Source organism: Macaca thibetana, chromosome 5 (genome assembly GCF_024542745.1).
Source record: "Macaca thibetana thibetana isolate TM-01 chromosome 5, ASM2454274v1, whole genome shotgun sequence".
NCBI lineage: Eukaryota > Metazoa > Chordata > Mammalia > Primates > Cercopithecidae > Macaca > Macaca thibetana.
This window is the reverse complement of record NC_065582.1, coordinates 16289401-16307244: the sequence shown is the minus strand read 5'-3', so window position 1 is coordinate 16307244 and position 17844 is coordinate 16289401. Positions and strand designations below refer to the sequence as shown.

At 35.7% G+C, this 17844-nt stretch overlaps 1 long non-coding RNA gene across 1 annotated transcript in view; it reads right to left on the bottom strand.

Moving 5' to 3' along the window:
• The window catches only part of LOC126955657 (uncharacterized), a 29287-nt gene extending 17997 nt beyond the window's left edge, over positions 1–11290 (bottom strand). The window contains exons 1-2 of the long non-coding RNA XR_007726022.1: positions 11096–11290; positions 4026–4129 (exon numbers count right to left, since the gene is read on the bottom strand). This is a non-coding gene — a long non-coding RNA (uncharacterized LOC126955657). The remainder of the gene's footprint in view (positions 1–4025; positions 4130–11095) is intronic.
• Between the last annotated feature and the right edge of the window lie 6554 nt (positions 11291–17844).

Here is a 17844-nt window from a genome sequence, read left to right as displayed (position 1 = left end):
TTGTGTGTCTTACCCACTCAACTCTAAATATAATGTTTATTCATGTAGAGGTTGTGGTGCCTTATTTTTTGACAACTTGTGGCCACATAAGAGAGATTCTGGAATTACTAATTACTTGGGAAAATACAAGAAAACTATAATGTAAATAAAGTAAAACTGGTAGACAGTCAATAAATATGTAATTTATGTACTTGTGATTAAATAGTGTTTTTCACTGTCATAACCTATTCTCCTATAGATATTTTGTCTATTCTGTTGACAGGGAAAGTATAATTATTTGTTTTGTTAATAAGTATTGGGCTGCGTTGGACAGATTATAAGAAATATTAAATTTTACAGTGTTATTTTATTTTTCTGTATGTTTGATTATATCTTCCTTACCTTGAGAGGAATTCTGAGCATAGAATTATAGGTATTTGCTTGAGAATCTGTGATGTATTCAGTTTAGCATCCCAAATGAATGCAAAATTGATTAGTTTTTGAATGTGCTAAGTCATTTTGCCTGCTTTTTATTTTTGCATTATTAAGTTGTCATTGCCTGTTCTCTTTTGCCCTTTTACTCTGCACATCCAAATGTTCAGTCCTAAAATTATACCATGCCATCACCAAATGTCCAGCACCAGATCCTTATTAGGAGAATAACAGATTCGCTGGAGATTAGAAGGGGTCAGTATGCCCTTTTGGCGTGACTCTCATACACTGTACTCTACTTTGGTAGAAAAACAAAATCATTAAAATAACGTCACACGTGAATACTCATTAAACCATGTTATAAACTTTCAGTTCATTTCACCAAGTCTGGGATTCAGTTTATTTGTTCATCAGGTTATGCAGATAAAAGTGGCAAATAATTTTGGGGTGTTTAAAGAAATAACCTATAGTTAGGTGCTCCTAATTTTAGCTTAGGAGAAAAATCAATAGAAAAGTAAATGTGGTCAAGTGTAACTGAACAATATTGGTGTCAGCCCTGACCACAAATACAGCACATTTAGAAGTGTTCTAAGCATAGCCAAGCCAATTATTGTGTCAGCCCTAACTCTGGAGCTACAAGGAGAAAAAGAAGTATCGGTCACAAGGAAAGAGAATTGGATCCAGGCATATGGATGTCTTACAGGTATTTAATGTTCCACAGAAAAAATAACCTAAGAGACTATTACCAAGAGATTAAAGCTTTAAATTTAATAGATCTGTTGGCTTCCACCCCCCAATTTGAGTCAATGGTTAGGTTATTGATGTCATTCATTCATTTATTCACACATCAAACTTTTATTCACCTAGTGTGTGGCAGTAACTGTGCTGCTGGGGCTCCAAACATCAATAGCACACAATCCATGACATCAAGCGGGAAGAACTAAAGGCAGAAGCTGTGGGTGCTCTATGTGCACCTATGCTTCTCTCTGAGGAAATTTAGGTCATGCTCCCTGGCCTCCACTTGAAGTGACCCTCTACCCTGGTCCCTCTCCCTGAATCCCTGTGGAAATGGTAGAGGAATACTCAAGGCAACTGTAGCTGCCCCAGTTTGGATGCTTCCTGTTAAAATATTCAGAGGATTCCATGTCTGGCTCAGGGTTATTTTCCCCAAATAAATATTCTAAGTAAATGTAGGTTTCCATTGATCTTTTACTTAATTTAGAAAGAAGCTTCATTTGTGCATTACATCTGTTGCTATGTAATGTCAAGGATTACTATCATTATGATTGGTGCCATCTGCAATAAATGCAGAGGGAGAAGCATATAACAGGGCTGAAGATTTAGAGCCTCCCTCCCAGTGGACACGAGCTTATGTTAGGACATGCCTCTAAATTGGTACAACTCACATGCCAAGAGGATAGATTTCTCTGTGCCTTTTAAATTTTGTTTTGTTCCTTAAAGGTTTTTTTCCTTTTTTCCCCCTGGGGATAGAAATATGTTTTTTCCAATTTTACAGGCAAACCACTTCAATAGAACATGGCTGGCGGCCATATGGACATATATGAATCCAACAATTAATTCAGCAAAGAAAGCTGCTTGTGGCAAGTTTTGAATATGCCATTCCAGGTAGTGCTTTGATGATAAATGAGGAGAAGATTGCAAAGAAAATGACAGCAACATTTATAAAAAGATAAGTTTCCTTTATTCATTTAATGATATTCAAATTATTAGTTGTCATCTATTTAATGTGAAGTCTATGGCACTTGAAGGAGGTACTTAACACTTTTTATGTATAATTTTACGGCAAAAATATGGTGTTAATTTTCAAGGCGCTTACAATCTAGTAAACTTTGGAATGAGTGCATGTATGACCCTTATCTGAAACTCCTAAGTCTAGACTTTTGGCTGGCATGGCTTCCAGAACTGGCTTTATGATGGTATTTCAGAACCAGTACTTCCAGCCAAAACCAATAAGTGTGGAGTGGCTCAAAGACGGAAATTACCAAACCAAACCAAAACAGAAACCCCTCAAAACAGAAAAACAAGCTCATGTTAACGAAACACATTAGAATCTCATAAAGGTTTGTTAGAAATATCTGGGAAACCACTCATTGTTTTTGTTTCATTTCACCAGGTTTTGTCTCAAGGTTGTCCTATCCCTGGATGATCCCTTCAGCTCTAACATTTGCAGAATCAAAGCTTTAGCTTCCAGTCATCACTCTTCACATGCAGGGAGCACACATGGTGTGTGGTTAGGATCCTCTCCCTTTAGATAAAAGGGGGATAAAAGTAGTAGATAAAAGGGGAAATAAAAGTATCAGCATATTATGTGGGCTTCATGTGCATTTTACTGAAAGATAACTGTTTAACCTCCGTCCAGGGAAATGAAATACTCCATAGCTATCTACAGACCTGAGAAATACACATTAACAATTCTGTGAACACTGCATCAAATATTTCCTCTGAAGAAATCTACAGCAGCTTATTTTTGTCTAATTTTATCAGCTACTTTCGGTAATTTTACCACTTAAACACTTAGATATTTATTGCATGTACAATAAAAATATCAATTGGTTGAGTTTCTGAACTGAAACATGTGGTCAGATACCCAAATTATAATTTAATTGAAATTAATAAGACATTGCAAATATGGTGACAGTTGCAGAACTATCCACAGTATCCCAAAGGGTCTGACTTCTGGAGGGAGATATAAACTCCCTCCAGAATATTTTATTGGGGTAATGTTTATATCTCCCTGAAGGAGTTGAACCTATTGGGATATTGTGTTTATATTTTCGGTTTCAGCCACTATCACCCCAATATGCACACTGCATTTCACTTAGATGAAGCATAAAGGATTTCTTCGCCATTCCTTTCATGGAATGAAAATAGAATTATTGAATATGACTTTTAAAAATTACTAAAACGTATAAAATAATGGCACTACATATTTCCATATTTAAAGTGTGACAGCGAACTGCAGCCAGTACTGTTGTGCAATTATGAGGATAGACAGCAAAGAACTGAAATGCTGCCCGGCGTTGTTTCTTTTGGAAAGCTTTATGTATACACTAGGAATGCAAAGAAATACAAATCATGGGAAAGGGTTAAGTGATGGGACCATCAGCTCTGCAAGGTTGTTGTGCATGAATCTCTTGACTTCCAAACAGTTTGGTTGGGTATGGCTCTTTCAATGTGTAGAAGTCGTGACACAATGCAGGAAGTTTATTGAAACCTTTGTACTGCTATATTTAGCCTGGCATCCAGTGTTCTAGGCTAGTTACAAGACAGTATGATCTCCTTATAGAATACCAAAATGAACTATTTACACTGAAGGAAAGTAGTTTAGGAATGCTTCAGAGAAAAATTAAATATGGGGTAAATATTATCTTCATTCCTTTGCAAAAATCTGTTTTATACTAGTTATTTCATTTTACTTTGAATTTGGATTAAGCTTAGGGGAAAATAGTTAGATTTTATATTCCAAACATAATTAATTGTTATGGTTACAATAGAATGATAATCACAATGGGAAGAATTTGCAATACGGAAGAAAATCACCCAGCATTATGTAGCCTTAATCAGATTTAAAAGACATCCCAATTTAGGCTTACCTTTTGATTTGTTGCTTTGAGCAAAACCCCTTAATCCCTTTATGGGTACTTTTTGTCACGTATAAAATGGAGCAGGTAATAATTACAATCTGCTTTTGAGGCTCCTGGAAAGATGAATAAAATGAAAAGTAGGAAAATCAATCTTTGTTATTATTATGTTTGAGAGGCTGGCAGAACAGTGTGATTCCAACATGACGTCTAATTACAGCCAAAATTCTTTAGGAGGCAGTAGCTAATTTTGCACATCTTTTTAAATTGCCACATTTTCATGGGAACATACATGGCAACTGATTAGAAGCCGAGATTTTAAAGGTATGAAGAAACATTACCTTTCACATACCATCAGCATGATCTGTCAAAAATGCAGTTTGCCATTTTACTTCAGTGTTAAAAATTGCTCAGTGATTTCTCCATTGAATTCAAGACGAGCATAATATGCACAGTATTGCATAATGCAGCGTTGATCAACTTTTTTCAGTTTCAGCCGCCATCATCCCAATATGCACACTGCATTTTACTTTCACCAAACTTCATAGAGCGCCCTGACCACACCAAGCTCTCCTGAAGTTTCTTGCCTTCACTTGTATTTTTCCCTCTGCCTGATGTGCCATATCCTCATCACCGCCCCCACCAACATAGTGTAATCTTCTCAGTTTCAAAATTAAGCTTATATCACCTCCTCTATGTACCTGTTTCTGACCTTGCAGTTGTCTGAAGACAATACTATATTTGTTTAATATGACTCCCAAATACACTGTATACACTGTGGGCTCCGTAAATGTAGTCTCCCTGTTCTTTCTACTTTTATATCCCCAGAGCCTAGCTCAGTGTTTGCTAAGTGAATAAAAGAATGAAACTCTGATATGAGCTGTACAATGTCTCTCTAGAAGCATCTGGAATTTGGCATTAATAATATATTAAGTTGCTCTAATCTTCCAGAGTTTGGAACTAATTGAGAGATGGGACCAAGAAACAGGCATGTCAAAATCAAAATGTCAGCTTTGTTACAGTTAATAAAGGCTCGGCTGGGGGACATGATTTATGTGGCAAGAAGATATTTCTTAGTGGAACCCAAGAATTGGGCACAAGACCTTCTCAGTCAAGGCAGTTCTGGACAACCACAGGCCACCTTCCTATTTAGGTGCACTGTCTTGACCACTAAGTTTGTGGCATGAGCAAGCGTAGATCAGAACATCTGCATGTGGTCAGATCCAAAGAGGATGAGGACAAATGCTGATCCAGGCCTGTCTACTTTCTACTCCAAACCCATCAGTTAGTTAATTCAGTCCTTCTCCCGCAGGAAACAATTGGCATAGGGGCAGATAAGCTAGAAGTGTTCTTTGAATGGATGTCTTACTGTAGGGGAACATTAAATTAGAGGAATGTAAGCTCCCCTGGTTGCCTTCCTATAGCACTTCCAACAGTTCTCTTTTCATATGTCTTTTCCCTGGCAATAGTACTGTGCTTTCCCCAGCTAGCAGAGCATAATTACAGAGTCACTGTTCCAGTTAATAGTTCATCCTCTCTGGTGAGCAACTGGCAGCGATCATCCAGCCTGTGGTCTCAGTCTTATAATATAAAACTAATACTTGATAACCTTAAACATTACAAATGATTCAGATACATAAAAGTAAACTTCGCTAAAACTTTCTCTCTCTTCCAACCTTCTCCCCTGGGTGGTGATAACTATTGTTTATGTATGTATCTCCAGACTTTAAAAATAGCCATTTATGAATGGTTAGGCATAAACATTTTTGAAATCACAAATACTTGACAACTGACAGACACTTTCACAATTCAATTTATATGCTTAACTAATTATTTTTTGCAAATCTCCCTGCCATTTTCTGGATACTTAGGTTGTTTCCAATTTTTCACTATACAAAGAAAAAAGATTCTATACAACCATCTCTCTTACTATTTCTGTAGGAGAATTCTTATAAGTAAAAGCTGAATCAAGTAATTTGTACATTATAATTCTGATGGATATTGCTGCATTGTGCTTTCAAAGTCTATACTAACAATATATCAAGTTCCCATTTCCTGAAACTTATGGATCCTGGATATTATAAAGCTTTCAAGTTTTTGCCAATCGAGTGGGTGAAACATATCTTATTGCTTTAATTTCCATTTCCTCTTTTGCTTATGATATTAAACATGATTCTGTATGGTTAGCAGTCTTCAGTACTTCCTCTTCTGCCAGTTCATAACTTTTGCCCAATTTCCTTTGGTAATTTAAGTTTTTATATGTTATGCATTTTAAATCTGTATCTGCTAAGTATGTGGCAAATAATTTTTTACAGAAATGGCTTTCTTTTCACTTTAATAGTTCATCTTTTGCTCACAGATTTTAGTGTCAACATTTTCATAGCCTAAATTCCTATGTCAACATCACTGTATTTTGTGTGTGTCTATTTTGTTCCCTTGACCTATTTGTGTATTCTTTGTATTATTTTAATTGTATAATAGCCACCTTTAATACAAATCTCTAATATTTATTGAGTCTCTAATATATGCTAAACACCATTCTTTTTTTTCACAACTACTTGTGCACTAATTACTCTTATTATCACCATTTTATATACCAGGAAACTGAGACCCAATGAGGTTAAGTAACTTGCTCAGGTTGCTGGGCTAAACAACAAGTTGAGCTGGGATGGAGCCCCAACATTCCTGATCCAAGGTCAATGTCGGTAAGCACTAGACCATGATTGCTTTCCGCAGGTTTATAGAATAATTTGAAATTTGAGGTGGCTCACGCCTGTAATCCCAGCACTTTGGGATGCCAAGGCAGGCAGATCACCTGAGGTCAGGAGTTCGCGACCAGTCTGGCCAACATGGTGAAACCCTGTCTCTACTAAAAATACAAAAATTAGCCAGGCATGGTGGTGCGCACCTGTGGTCCCGGGTACTCAGGCGGCTGAGGCAGCAGAATTGCTTGAACCTGAGAGGCGGAGTTGCAGTGAGCTGAGATCATGTCACTGTACTCCAGCCTGGGCAACAGAGTGAGACTCTGTCTCAAAATAATAATAATAATAATAATAATAATAATGCTTAGAAATTCTGAGAAAGTTGACCCTCAGTGTTTTTCTATCTCACACTTTTTATGCATTTACTTTTATAAGTAAATTTTATAATTATCTTAGGTTTCAAGATAATTCTGTTGGGATTTCACTAATTGCTTCAACATTTTATATTATTCTGATAAAGAAATGTCAGTGTTATGAACTGTGTTGTGTCCCACAATATTCCAAATTTTTATGTTGAATTGCTAACCCCCAGGACCTCAGAACGTGACTGTATTTGAAGATAGGGCTTTTAAAGAAGCAATTAAAATGAGGTAATTAGGGTGGCTCCTAATCCAATGGGACATTAGTCCTTATAAGGAGATAAAATTTAGACAAAGGTAGGTGCAGAGGAAAGACCAAGTGAAGACACAGAAAGATGATGGGCATTTACAAACCAAGGGGAGAGCCTCAGAAGAAACTCACCTTGCTGATACCTTGATCTTAGAGTTCTGCCTCCAGAACTGTGAGAAAATGAGTTTGTGTTGTTTATTCCCCCTTCCCCCATTCTGCGGTACTTTGTTACGGCAACCCTAGCAAACAAATATAGCCATCGTCATATTTTAGTATTTTTCCATGTAGGAAAATGTTGACTTTTTACTTATTCAGGCGTTTCCTAGGTTCTTCAGTTAGGTTTAAGTGTTTTCTTCAAGTATACATTAATATTTCTTGTTAACCTTATCTTTATTCACTGCTTTTTGTTGTTCTTGTGATTTAGATGTTTTTTCTTATATATATATGAATATATATACACACATAGGTACACACACACATACACACACATATTTTTAGAGAGGGGTCTGACTCCATCACCTAGGAGACAGTGCAGTGGCCCTGTCATCACTTCCCGTAACCTTGAACTCCTGGGCTCAAGCGATCCTCCCACCTCAGCTTCTCAAGTAGTAGTAGTAGTAGGCATATATCACTACACCCAGCTGATTTTTATTTCCCCTTTTGTTTATAATTTGATTTTGTATATTTACATTTTATCTAGCTACCTTACTGTACCTCTTATTAGTTTTAGCAGTTTTTCTATGTATTTATTTTTTCTTTTTTCGAGACAGAGTCTCACTCTGTGGCCCAGGCTGGAGTGCAGTGGCTTGATCTCAGCTCACTGCAACCTCTGCGTCCCAGGTTCAAGCAATTCTCTTGCTTCAGCCTCCTGAGTAGCTAAGATTACAGGTTCATGCCACCACACCCGGCTAATTTTTCTATTTTTAGTAGAACGGGGTTTCGCCATGTTGACCAGGCTGGTCTCAAACTCGTGACCACAGGTAATCCGCCCACCTCGGCCTTCCAAAGTGCTGGAATTACAGCGTGAGCCACTGCTCCAGGCCAGTTTTAGCAGTTTTTCAAGTGATTGTCTTGGATATTTTGGGCAGGCAAATATATGTAATATGCAGATAAAGGCAGTTTTGTTTTGTTTCTTTCCTTCCAGTACATAAATTTCATTCTTATTTTAATGCATTGACAGGAATGCTCCAGGATTAGCTTGAAAAATAATAAAGATAGTGAGCATACTTGCCTAGTTCCTGACTTTATTTGGTGATGCTTAACTATGGTATTTGTAACAGATTTTGATATAATTTTCAAGTTTTTAGAACTTTTCTAGGGCTCTTTATTCTCTTTTTATCAGCAAAAGGAATTGTACGAACTGCTTTACCAGCAGCTTACAAAATAATTCTATGGGTTTTTCTCTTTTTATATGTTAAGAGAGTGAATTACATGGCTAGATTTCTAAATTTAAATCATCTTTAGTTTCCAAAAATAAACCTGTTTGTTCATTGTGTGTTCTTCTTATAATTTGCTACTGGGCTTGAAATATTAACATTCTATTCATGAATTATTTTTAGAAAGTGTGTGCCTGCGGTGAAACCCCATCTCTACTAAAAATACAAAAAATTAGCCACACACACATACACACACACAAACTCTGGAGTCTCTATTACTTCCCAATGATACTTGTTTATACTAAAAACTCAATTTTTTCTGTTTATTTTCCATATTTTTGTTACCGATCTCTTTGGGAGTTATCTGTTGACTGTGAATTTACTGAATTTGAAAACTGAGATTATGCCCAATAAGGATTTTCATTTATGAATTAATTGGTTCCTGAATTTTTCAAATAAAGCACAAATCTGATGGTTATACTGCAAGTTGCCCTGCAGGTCTTTCTCCAGAAGAAATGTGATGATTTAAAGGGATAATGCCTGTTCGATGAAATTGGCCATTTCAAAATTCTTCCCCTCACGTGTCATCTTATTTCAGTTGTTATTATATTCAGAGCCTTGCATGTCCACTTAATAGCACTGTGCAGAAAAACAGTTCCAAGTAAATACAGTAATGTTCATCATTTGTTTCTTAAGAGAGTCAAAGTGACTAGTTTAAGTAATAGAAATTCATAATTATAGGGGGAGAAAAGTTTTCTTTTGCTACTTTAGTATAATTAATAGCAGAATGAGTAGCATTACATAAAAAATTAAAGACATAAAAATGGCACATAGGTTTTACTACTTTTTAAATATATTTATTGAATGATCTAGACCTATTCTTCATTGAACTCACACTGAATAGGGTCATTTAGGTATAAGAGGAACTGTCATCTTTTTGGTTTTGTAAAACCAATATCCGTTGGAGGTAGATCTTTTTAGAATGTATGTATTACAGTTCTGCTATTACTGGGCCGTCAGATGCGATTTGGCACAGCACGATATTTCCACAGTTGCTCCACGTTAACAGTGATTGTAGAACCCTTAGTGATTGGCTAAGGTTATTTTTAAACCTAATTCTAGATAACTCAGAGAAGTGCTGTTCTGTATTCCACATGGTAATCTCAGCAACATTTGGCATCGAGGATTTATTGCATACCATAACTCCGGCTTCACTGTGAATCTCTTTTACCATCAAACACTGGAAATAGAACCTCACAGCAAAGGGAGGGCCATGCTATTTTCATTAGAAAGATCACACCTTATTCATTTAGGAGTTCTCTGTTGCATGATATAATTTGTTTTCTTACTTGTTTATTGAGGAAAACATCTTTGCATCCATGAAGCTTTGATGTAATTGACCACCTCCATCTCAGATGTTAGGTTCTGTCATTGTGAAACCACCCTATATGTAAGTTTCTGGGAAATTCTTGGGAGAACTCTGTATTCGTTTAACTTGATGGCAAAACAGTAACATGCTAAATAATGTGATTAAAGTTGTTAAAAGCCAAAATAAACACTTATAATTATCTCAAGAAAAACGGTGTCGGGCAAGTGCAGGCTCTATAAAGTGGGACTCCGTGAGCGTCTTTCAGGTCCTGCTGCACAATAGATCATAGTTAAAGGTCTGTTAACAGACCTCTGACGGCTGAGCGGGGTAGCTTGTGGTTTCCTTCGAAACCTATTGGCATAATGTGAATTTATGTGTGAGGTGCAAATTGGAAGTTGCTTTCTACTGGTGCCCGTGGCAGAACAGAAATCATACTGTAGGGCTAGCAGCAGGAAGTACATGGCTTTGAAATTACGCAGCAGGGTTTCTGCTCGCTGCCCTTGTTGGTTCTGAGACAGGGGCCTTATATTGTCTGGTCATGATTAAAATCAAAGTGTAGGCTTCTTTGCTGGGTGCCAGTAAACTTAGGTGAAAAGCAGAAACAATCTGGGGTTTTAATTATTTTAAAATGCAATGTAGTCAAGAAAAGAAGATGAAAGCATTTTTGACTAATCTATCCCAATTATTCCACATAAACGAATTTGCCAAAAAAGGGGCCCATAGAGAGAGAGAGTAAGCTTGCCTTTACAAGAGACTTCGTAACATATCTCACAGCTATAAAATAGATATATGGCACGTATGCTGTTGTTCTGAAACTCATCGAGAAAAGTGCCTGAGGATTATGATACTTTTGGGTGAGTAGAGAAAGACAGATGTGCTTTTTACCTTATTCCAAATACAAGATGTTACATATTTATGAAATAAGCCTTTAAAGCATGGAAGATAATTTCCTGGTAAATTACTTACTGACTTGAAGTAGTCCATCTAGAAGGCGCTATCTTGGTGTTATGCTTAAGATTTGCCTCAGTCCGCAGTCAGGTTGGACAGATACTTCCCATTGTGCTGTAATTCCCAGAGGTGGCAGAGTTGGATCTTCTGTCTTCAACTTCTTTTTCCATGAAGAGTATAAAGAGATGAGTCATAGGCTCAGAGTTCACTGTCTCTAATAATCTTGGAGGAAGTCAATAATAAGATATAGGGAGTGCAAACTCAGTATTATATGGTACCAAACAGTTATTAAATAAACAGTAGTCACATCCAGAAGTTAATATGTAGGTTTGTTTGTTTGTTTTTCAAAAAAGTACCCAACGTGTAAGTGGTGGGAGTTTATGCATTAAGTTAACAAATATGTATTGAGTGCCTGCTATGTGGTAGGCACTGTGATAAAGACTGGGGATATAAAGGTAGACCAGATTTTCAAGGGATGATAGAGAAATAAACAATTATTAACACCTGTTACTCTGGAGACTGACAAGGGCCAAGCTAAGGAAGTACATGTGCTGAGGTGCTAACCTGTGGTTATTACCTACCCCACAGCTGGTGCTCAGCCACAAAGAGAGATGTGAATATTAAATTTCTATCATAATTGGCATATATGAACTTTTTTAAAGACATAAGAAGAGGAAAAATCTATTGCTTTGATTGAAAGGTTGGAAGTACTTTTAGGAAAATTGATTAGGGAGGTCCATTTCTTTCCTTTAAATTTTTATTTGCAGTCAATTTATTATCATACCTCAAGCAATTTAGCCATAGCAAAGAACAGGTGTGTAGAAACTCTACAAAACCTCAGAGAATCCTGTGGTCCCCTGAAAAAGGTCTGTGTCTTATCCGATGAACACCGCTCAGGCTTAAGTCTCTCAAGCTGTCAAAACTGCTCAAGCAAGGGGGAAATCTAGATTTTATATCTCCTTCCACTTGAATTTCGGGATAGGAAGGAGAGAAATCAGCAAAATCCAGTTACGTTAAATAGCTTTTATGAGTATCTTTTTGGAATGCTGGCAGTTTTAACTTCATTTTTGTTTGCCAGGTATAACCATGGAAGATTCAAGTTGCTCCTGGCTGTAAGAAGTTAATGTGGAATTTTGCTGCTTGAAATTTAAATTGGCTTACAAAAATTAGCTCCCACTGGTGGAAACGTCTTTCTTCTTAGTATGAGAAGTTGTTTGAAGCTTTTTTCTCCCTCAAAGTCTTATCTTGATCAGGCTTTAATATTGCTCTCAAATCAACCTTTAATTTAATAAGCAGAGTAATTTTGTTGGGGAAATTTTTCCATGACATTTGTTGAATTAAATGTACATACTCAGTATTCCATCCCAGCAGCACCACCTATTGTTGTCTTGTAGCTCTTCTACTAAACTTCACAAGAATCTAATTCACTCATTTCTCTGGGTATCTCTGTGAGATACTCAACATACATTTTACAGGTTATAAGGTTAAGCATCCCAGTCGTGGTGATGTTTCTAAAGTCATAAATCTGTAAATAAAATGAATGCAGGACAGTAGACTTTTAATTGGTGAAAGGACACTGAATAGAGAGATGACATGCTTATAAAATATTTATGGATATTAAAAAATGTTTGGCAAATAAGATTCAAGTTATACCTGTATGTTTTAAAAGTTCTACTAGCTATGTACTGTGATTCTACAATTAACAGCAGAATTGTATTGGAATAAGATAACAGAGACTAAATGATATTCTTTTGTGCCTACTGCTATTGTACTTAGAATATTATGTATTGATTTATTGAATATAAGTGGCTTTTTTTCCAGTGGGGTTTTAAAATCCACTTATAATAAAAACAAATAGGATTTACATTTACAGGTAGAAAATGAAAATCCGGAAGTGTGCAAATGGGGTCCACTATGGAATTTTTTCAGCATTATTTCCAGAAGAGAGGTAGGATTGGGAATTTTAGTCTTTATTTGATATTTACATGCACTTATATGAATGTGAGTCATTGCCTGTGTTTTCTGTAAGCCATCTTTACTTCATGTAAACCATGTAAAATGCTAAAAAACTTTTTAGGAAGAATATAATAAACAACATACGGAGATGGAGTATTTTCACACATATTATGTCATTTGATCTTCCTTGCAATTCTCTAAGGTAGTTAAGGTGGCTTTGGATCCTTGGCCTCTTCTTTTCTCACTATGCACATTCTTGAAATTTCATCTGCTTCTATAGATTCAATTACCAACTGTACACTGATCATTTCAAAATTTGTACCTATGTTCCTTACATCTCTCCCAACCTCTAGAAAAAAATGTATACATCTAGAACTTCCACAAGCATCTAAAACTCAAAACAAACTTGTTTCCTACAAAAACGATGCATCTTCCTATACTCCTTATCTTGGTGAATGCCCTACCGTCTGCCTAGTTGCCCAAGCCAGGGATCTAGAAGTTATCTTAGACTCTCCCCTCTTGCTTGTCCTCCTCACTCACTCAGTTAAGACTGTTAGATTTCCTCAGTATCTCTGAATTCCACCCTGTTTTGTTCAGGCCCTATCATTTCTCACCTGGCTCATTATAATACCTCTAACAACTACTAATTTGACATTCTCTGCTGTTAGAGAGACCTTTCTAAAATTTAAGACTCTTAGTAAAATACTTCATGGATGGTTTCTCATTACTTTTATGATGAAGTACAATTTTTAAACAAATAATATGATGCCACTTAAAATATATGACCCATGAGAAATTTCCCAGTTTCCTATCTTATCTCTTCCTGATCATACTCGATGTTCTTACCAAATAGATGTTTCATTCTCCCAAAGTGGCAGTCCTAAGGATGATTCTTTATTTGAAAATCTATTAATGTAAGTCATCTTATGATTAGAAATAAGGAGCCAAATCCTATAATCATCTACATAGATGCTGAATGACATTTGAAAAAAAATTAATACCCATTCATGTTAAAAACAACAAATTAGGAATTGATAAATAATATAATATGATAGTACATATAATCATCAGAGCAAAATGAACATCTTAACTGATGAGGAACAGAAAGTCAATACCAGGAAAGGACAGTGGGTATCTTAATTATTTAGTTTTGAATCAAAAGTATTAGCCAATGTTATTAGACAACAGAAATTGGAGGCATGAGTATTGGAAATGAAGAGATTAAACTACATCTATTGCAGATGTTATGATTATATATCTTGAAAACCAAAAATAATCTGTGAAAAACTACAAATAGGAGAACTTAATAAAATAGCCAGATAGATAACTAACATAAAAATCAATAGTTTTTTTGTGTGGGAAATCAATAGTCTTACTGTTTATGTATAATGGAGAAGTAGACTCCATACATGATAACAAATAAAATAGAATAAAAGGGAAAACACAAAATAAAATTCCTAGGCATAAAACTAATATAAATGTTTAAAACTTACATGAGGAAAACTACAAACATGCCTGAGAGACATAAATATGGCCTTAAACAGAAAGATATAACATTAGTCACGGCAAGCTGACTCAGCCTCATAAGCATGTTAATTCTTCCTAAATTAGTTATTCATATAATTCAATTCCAATAAAAATAGCAGAAGTTTTTTCCCCTCTGGAGCTACACAAATTGGTTATAAAGTTCATATGGAAGAATAAACATGCAATACTAATCAGGAAATTTCCTAAGAAGACAGGCAATGCATTTCTTTTTCTAAAATATATTATAAAGCCTCTATAATTAAAAGGTTGTGGTATGGGCACACGAGTAGACAGAAAGACCAATGGAACCACACAGAAAATCTGGTAAAACAACTGAAATACAATATTGATAAAGATAACCTCTCATAATAGAGGGAAAGTGTGTTTTTAATCAGTAAATGTCTTTGGAACACCTGGATAACCATATGAGAAAAAGATGAAATTACATCCATTTATCACACCATATGGTAGACATCCAAATGGATCAGAGATCTAAATTCACAAAATATTTCAGAAGCAATAAGGAAAAGAGTGATAAATTTGGCACAGAGTAATATTCTGAACACATAAAATGCTTCAAAGAATTGAGAAAAAAAGGCCAAAACCTTATAGAAAATGGGAGAAAGACACAGATAGTTCTCAGAAAAAGAAATAAAAATGACCCTCACACATAGGAAAATATACTGAATGTATGAGAAATGCAAATTGAAACTACACTGAAATAACACTTCTCACCTACCTGACTGGCAGAGATCCCAAAATTTGTAAACTATACTGTGTTGTAGAGGTTTTGATGAAATAAGTATGCAAAGTGGTATGAGCTTCAAAGCGGTTGGGGGCGGGAGGATTTAGCATTATTGAGCAAAACTGCATATACGTTTACTCTTCAGTCCTGCAACATGACTTCTAGGAATCTGTTCTAAAAATGCAAATTGACATATGGTCAAGACCGTTCCTCATAGAATTACTTATAATACTAAAAGATGAAATAGCTTAAATATCGATAAAGGACTGGTTTAATAAACTGGAGTACATTCACACGTGGAACACAGGCCTTTTAGTGCTTAACAAAGGTGTCTGAAATGCTTGTTATTTTCATTATATTAAAAGGAGTAATTAGAGTGGTTATCTATCAACCTAAAAGCCTCAACCAATTTTCTAAAACACAGTGAATAACTTATATATGTAATAAATGATCATGTAAAGATGTAAAATGCCTAAAAAATCCACCTCCTAATAACCAATTACTATAGTTGTTAACAGTCACCTTATATGGCGACTTCCGGGAAAGTGCCTTTCCTCACCTTCAGCAGCAGCCTTCCTGAAGCATTTGCCCTTTTGAAAGTCCTTGTAGGCTTTACCATTTTGACAACTGTGTATGGAGATTCAAGACTTTATCTGACATAATTTTGTTTAAAAAGTTATATTGAGGTTTGAGGACACAAACACGTATTCTACCTGTATTAACTGGCCAAAAAATAAAGTTGTGTTGGAGAGGTGTCTGTGTGTTTGAATGCTAAAACTTTCAGTTTGGGATACTAAAAATCGAAAGGCAGAAAATAATAGCGGGGGATGTTCTGCAGGGCATGTGATATGATTCATCATAGAGTAGAATCAGAGAGATTTCTGTATGCTCCTTTTGAATGACATTCATAATTCATCTTTAATGGAAAAAACTAAGGTGTAGAACAGCGTGTAGAGTGAGCTACTTTTTGTGTAAGAGAGGGTCAAGGAGTGATAAAAGTGTATATATAGCATTTTCTCACATTTTCAAAAGAATTAGCATGAGGTTTCCTATAAGGCAGAGATGACTTTGAAGCTATGTAATGTTTTACATTACTGTTTTACATAACTGAAAAATCAAAATGAAAATCAAATTAAATCAAGAGACTAAAGAATCTAAAGTCATACAGAAGGGGTGCCGTAAAGTTGGAGCTCTTCTGAGGAGTGGGCACTGCCTGGCAAGGGCTGCACCTCTGAAAGTACAATGAAGCTGGTTTTGGGGCTCTTGCAAAATGGGCTGGAGACTGGAATCACATTCCAGGGTGAAGGATGGTTACTGAGGCAACAAAAGGAGACAGCCTGCAAATGAGAACAAGTCCTTTCTCCCTCCTTCTGCCGTTCAGTCTCTCTAGCGCCCCCTCTTGGCAGATCCTAAAGAAAGCTGATTGCAATGCAGAAACTGGAGCTGCAAGGTCCCGCAAGCAGGAAGAAAGGGTTTGGGGCTGGGGGACGACAGCTTAGTACTAACATGATTGGTAAAAGTGAAGGCCAAGAGTTTACTTGTGACAGGGAGAATTTACAAGGACGCTCTAGGAACCAAATGACACTGTAACACAAGGTTTTTCAGTACCATTGAAGTATGACACGTTACGCAAAATGACTTCAAATGAGATAATGCAAGTGAAATGGCCTCAGATTTATACAGTGCCATGCAAGTAGGTAAAATCAGTGTTAATGTTGATGCTTTAATTTCACTTTTAACTATGATGGGGATATTTGATAAAAGAAAATTTGTGAAGCCAGAGATAATCATGAGATAAATTATGAAAAGATGTTTATTAGTTTTAGAAACAGAAATAATAGTTTGCTTTACTTTCCCTAACTGAGGCAATTTTATTTTAATTTGGAGGTTTTCAAAAGGATACACACTTTTATTGGTTTTTTCTGTCATAACTTAGAGTTTTGTGGATCTTTGCAAAAATTCGAATTAAATTTTCTTTAATGATGTGTCTATATGTTATACATTGACTACATAAAAGCACAGAATTACTGTGCTATATCATTACATTACTGATTTTATTAATGTGTGTCTCTGTAGTGTAATAATTTTTGCATTTATTCATTCATTAAAGATAATCATAACTAATACAATTACAATTTCATTTTAAAGTCGTTATTCATGGTCATCAATTTAAAGATAAGACTGAAATTATGTTGATAAGTTCATAAACTGATGGCTGGAGGCCAATCAGATTGCTTCATGTTCCCAAATTATTTTATAACTACGTTACTTATGGTTAACATGTTGATGTGTAACAAAGATTCTGGAATTCAAGTCATGCTAGAAGAGCTGTGAGTCACTGTTCATTTTTAAATGTCTCATATAGACAAAGAAAAGGTGTGTAAAACTATTTCATGAGTTTAATTAACAAGATTATAGATATTGCATACACTTGTAAATAGAGAAGAGCATGCAAAAAGAACAAAATAATTCTGATGCTTTATAAAAAATAGCATAACTAAATTTAAGAAAAAGTAAGTGATCATTGATAAGCTAGAAT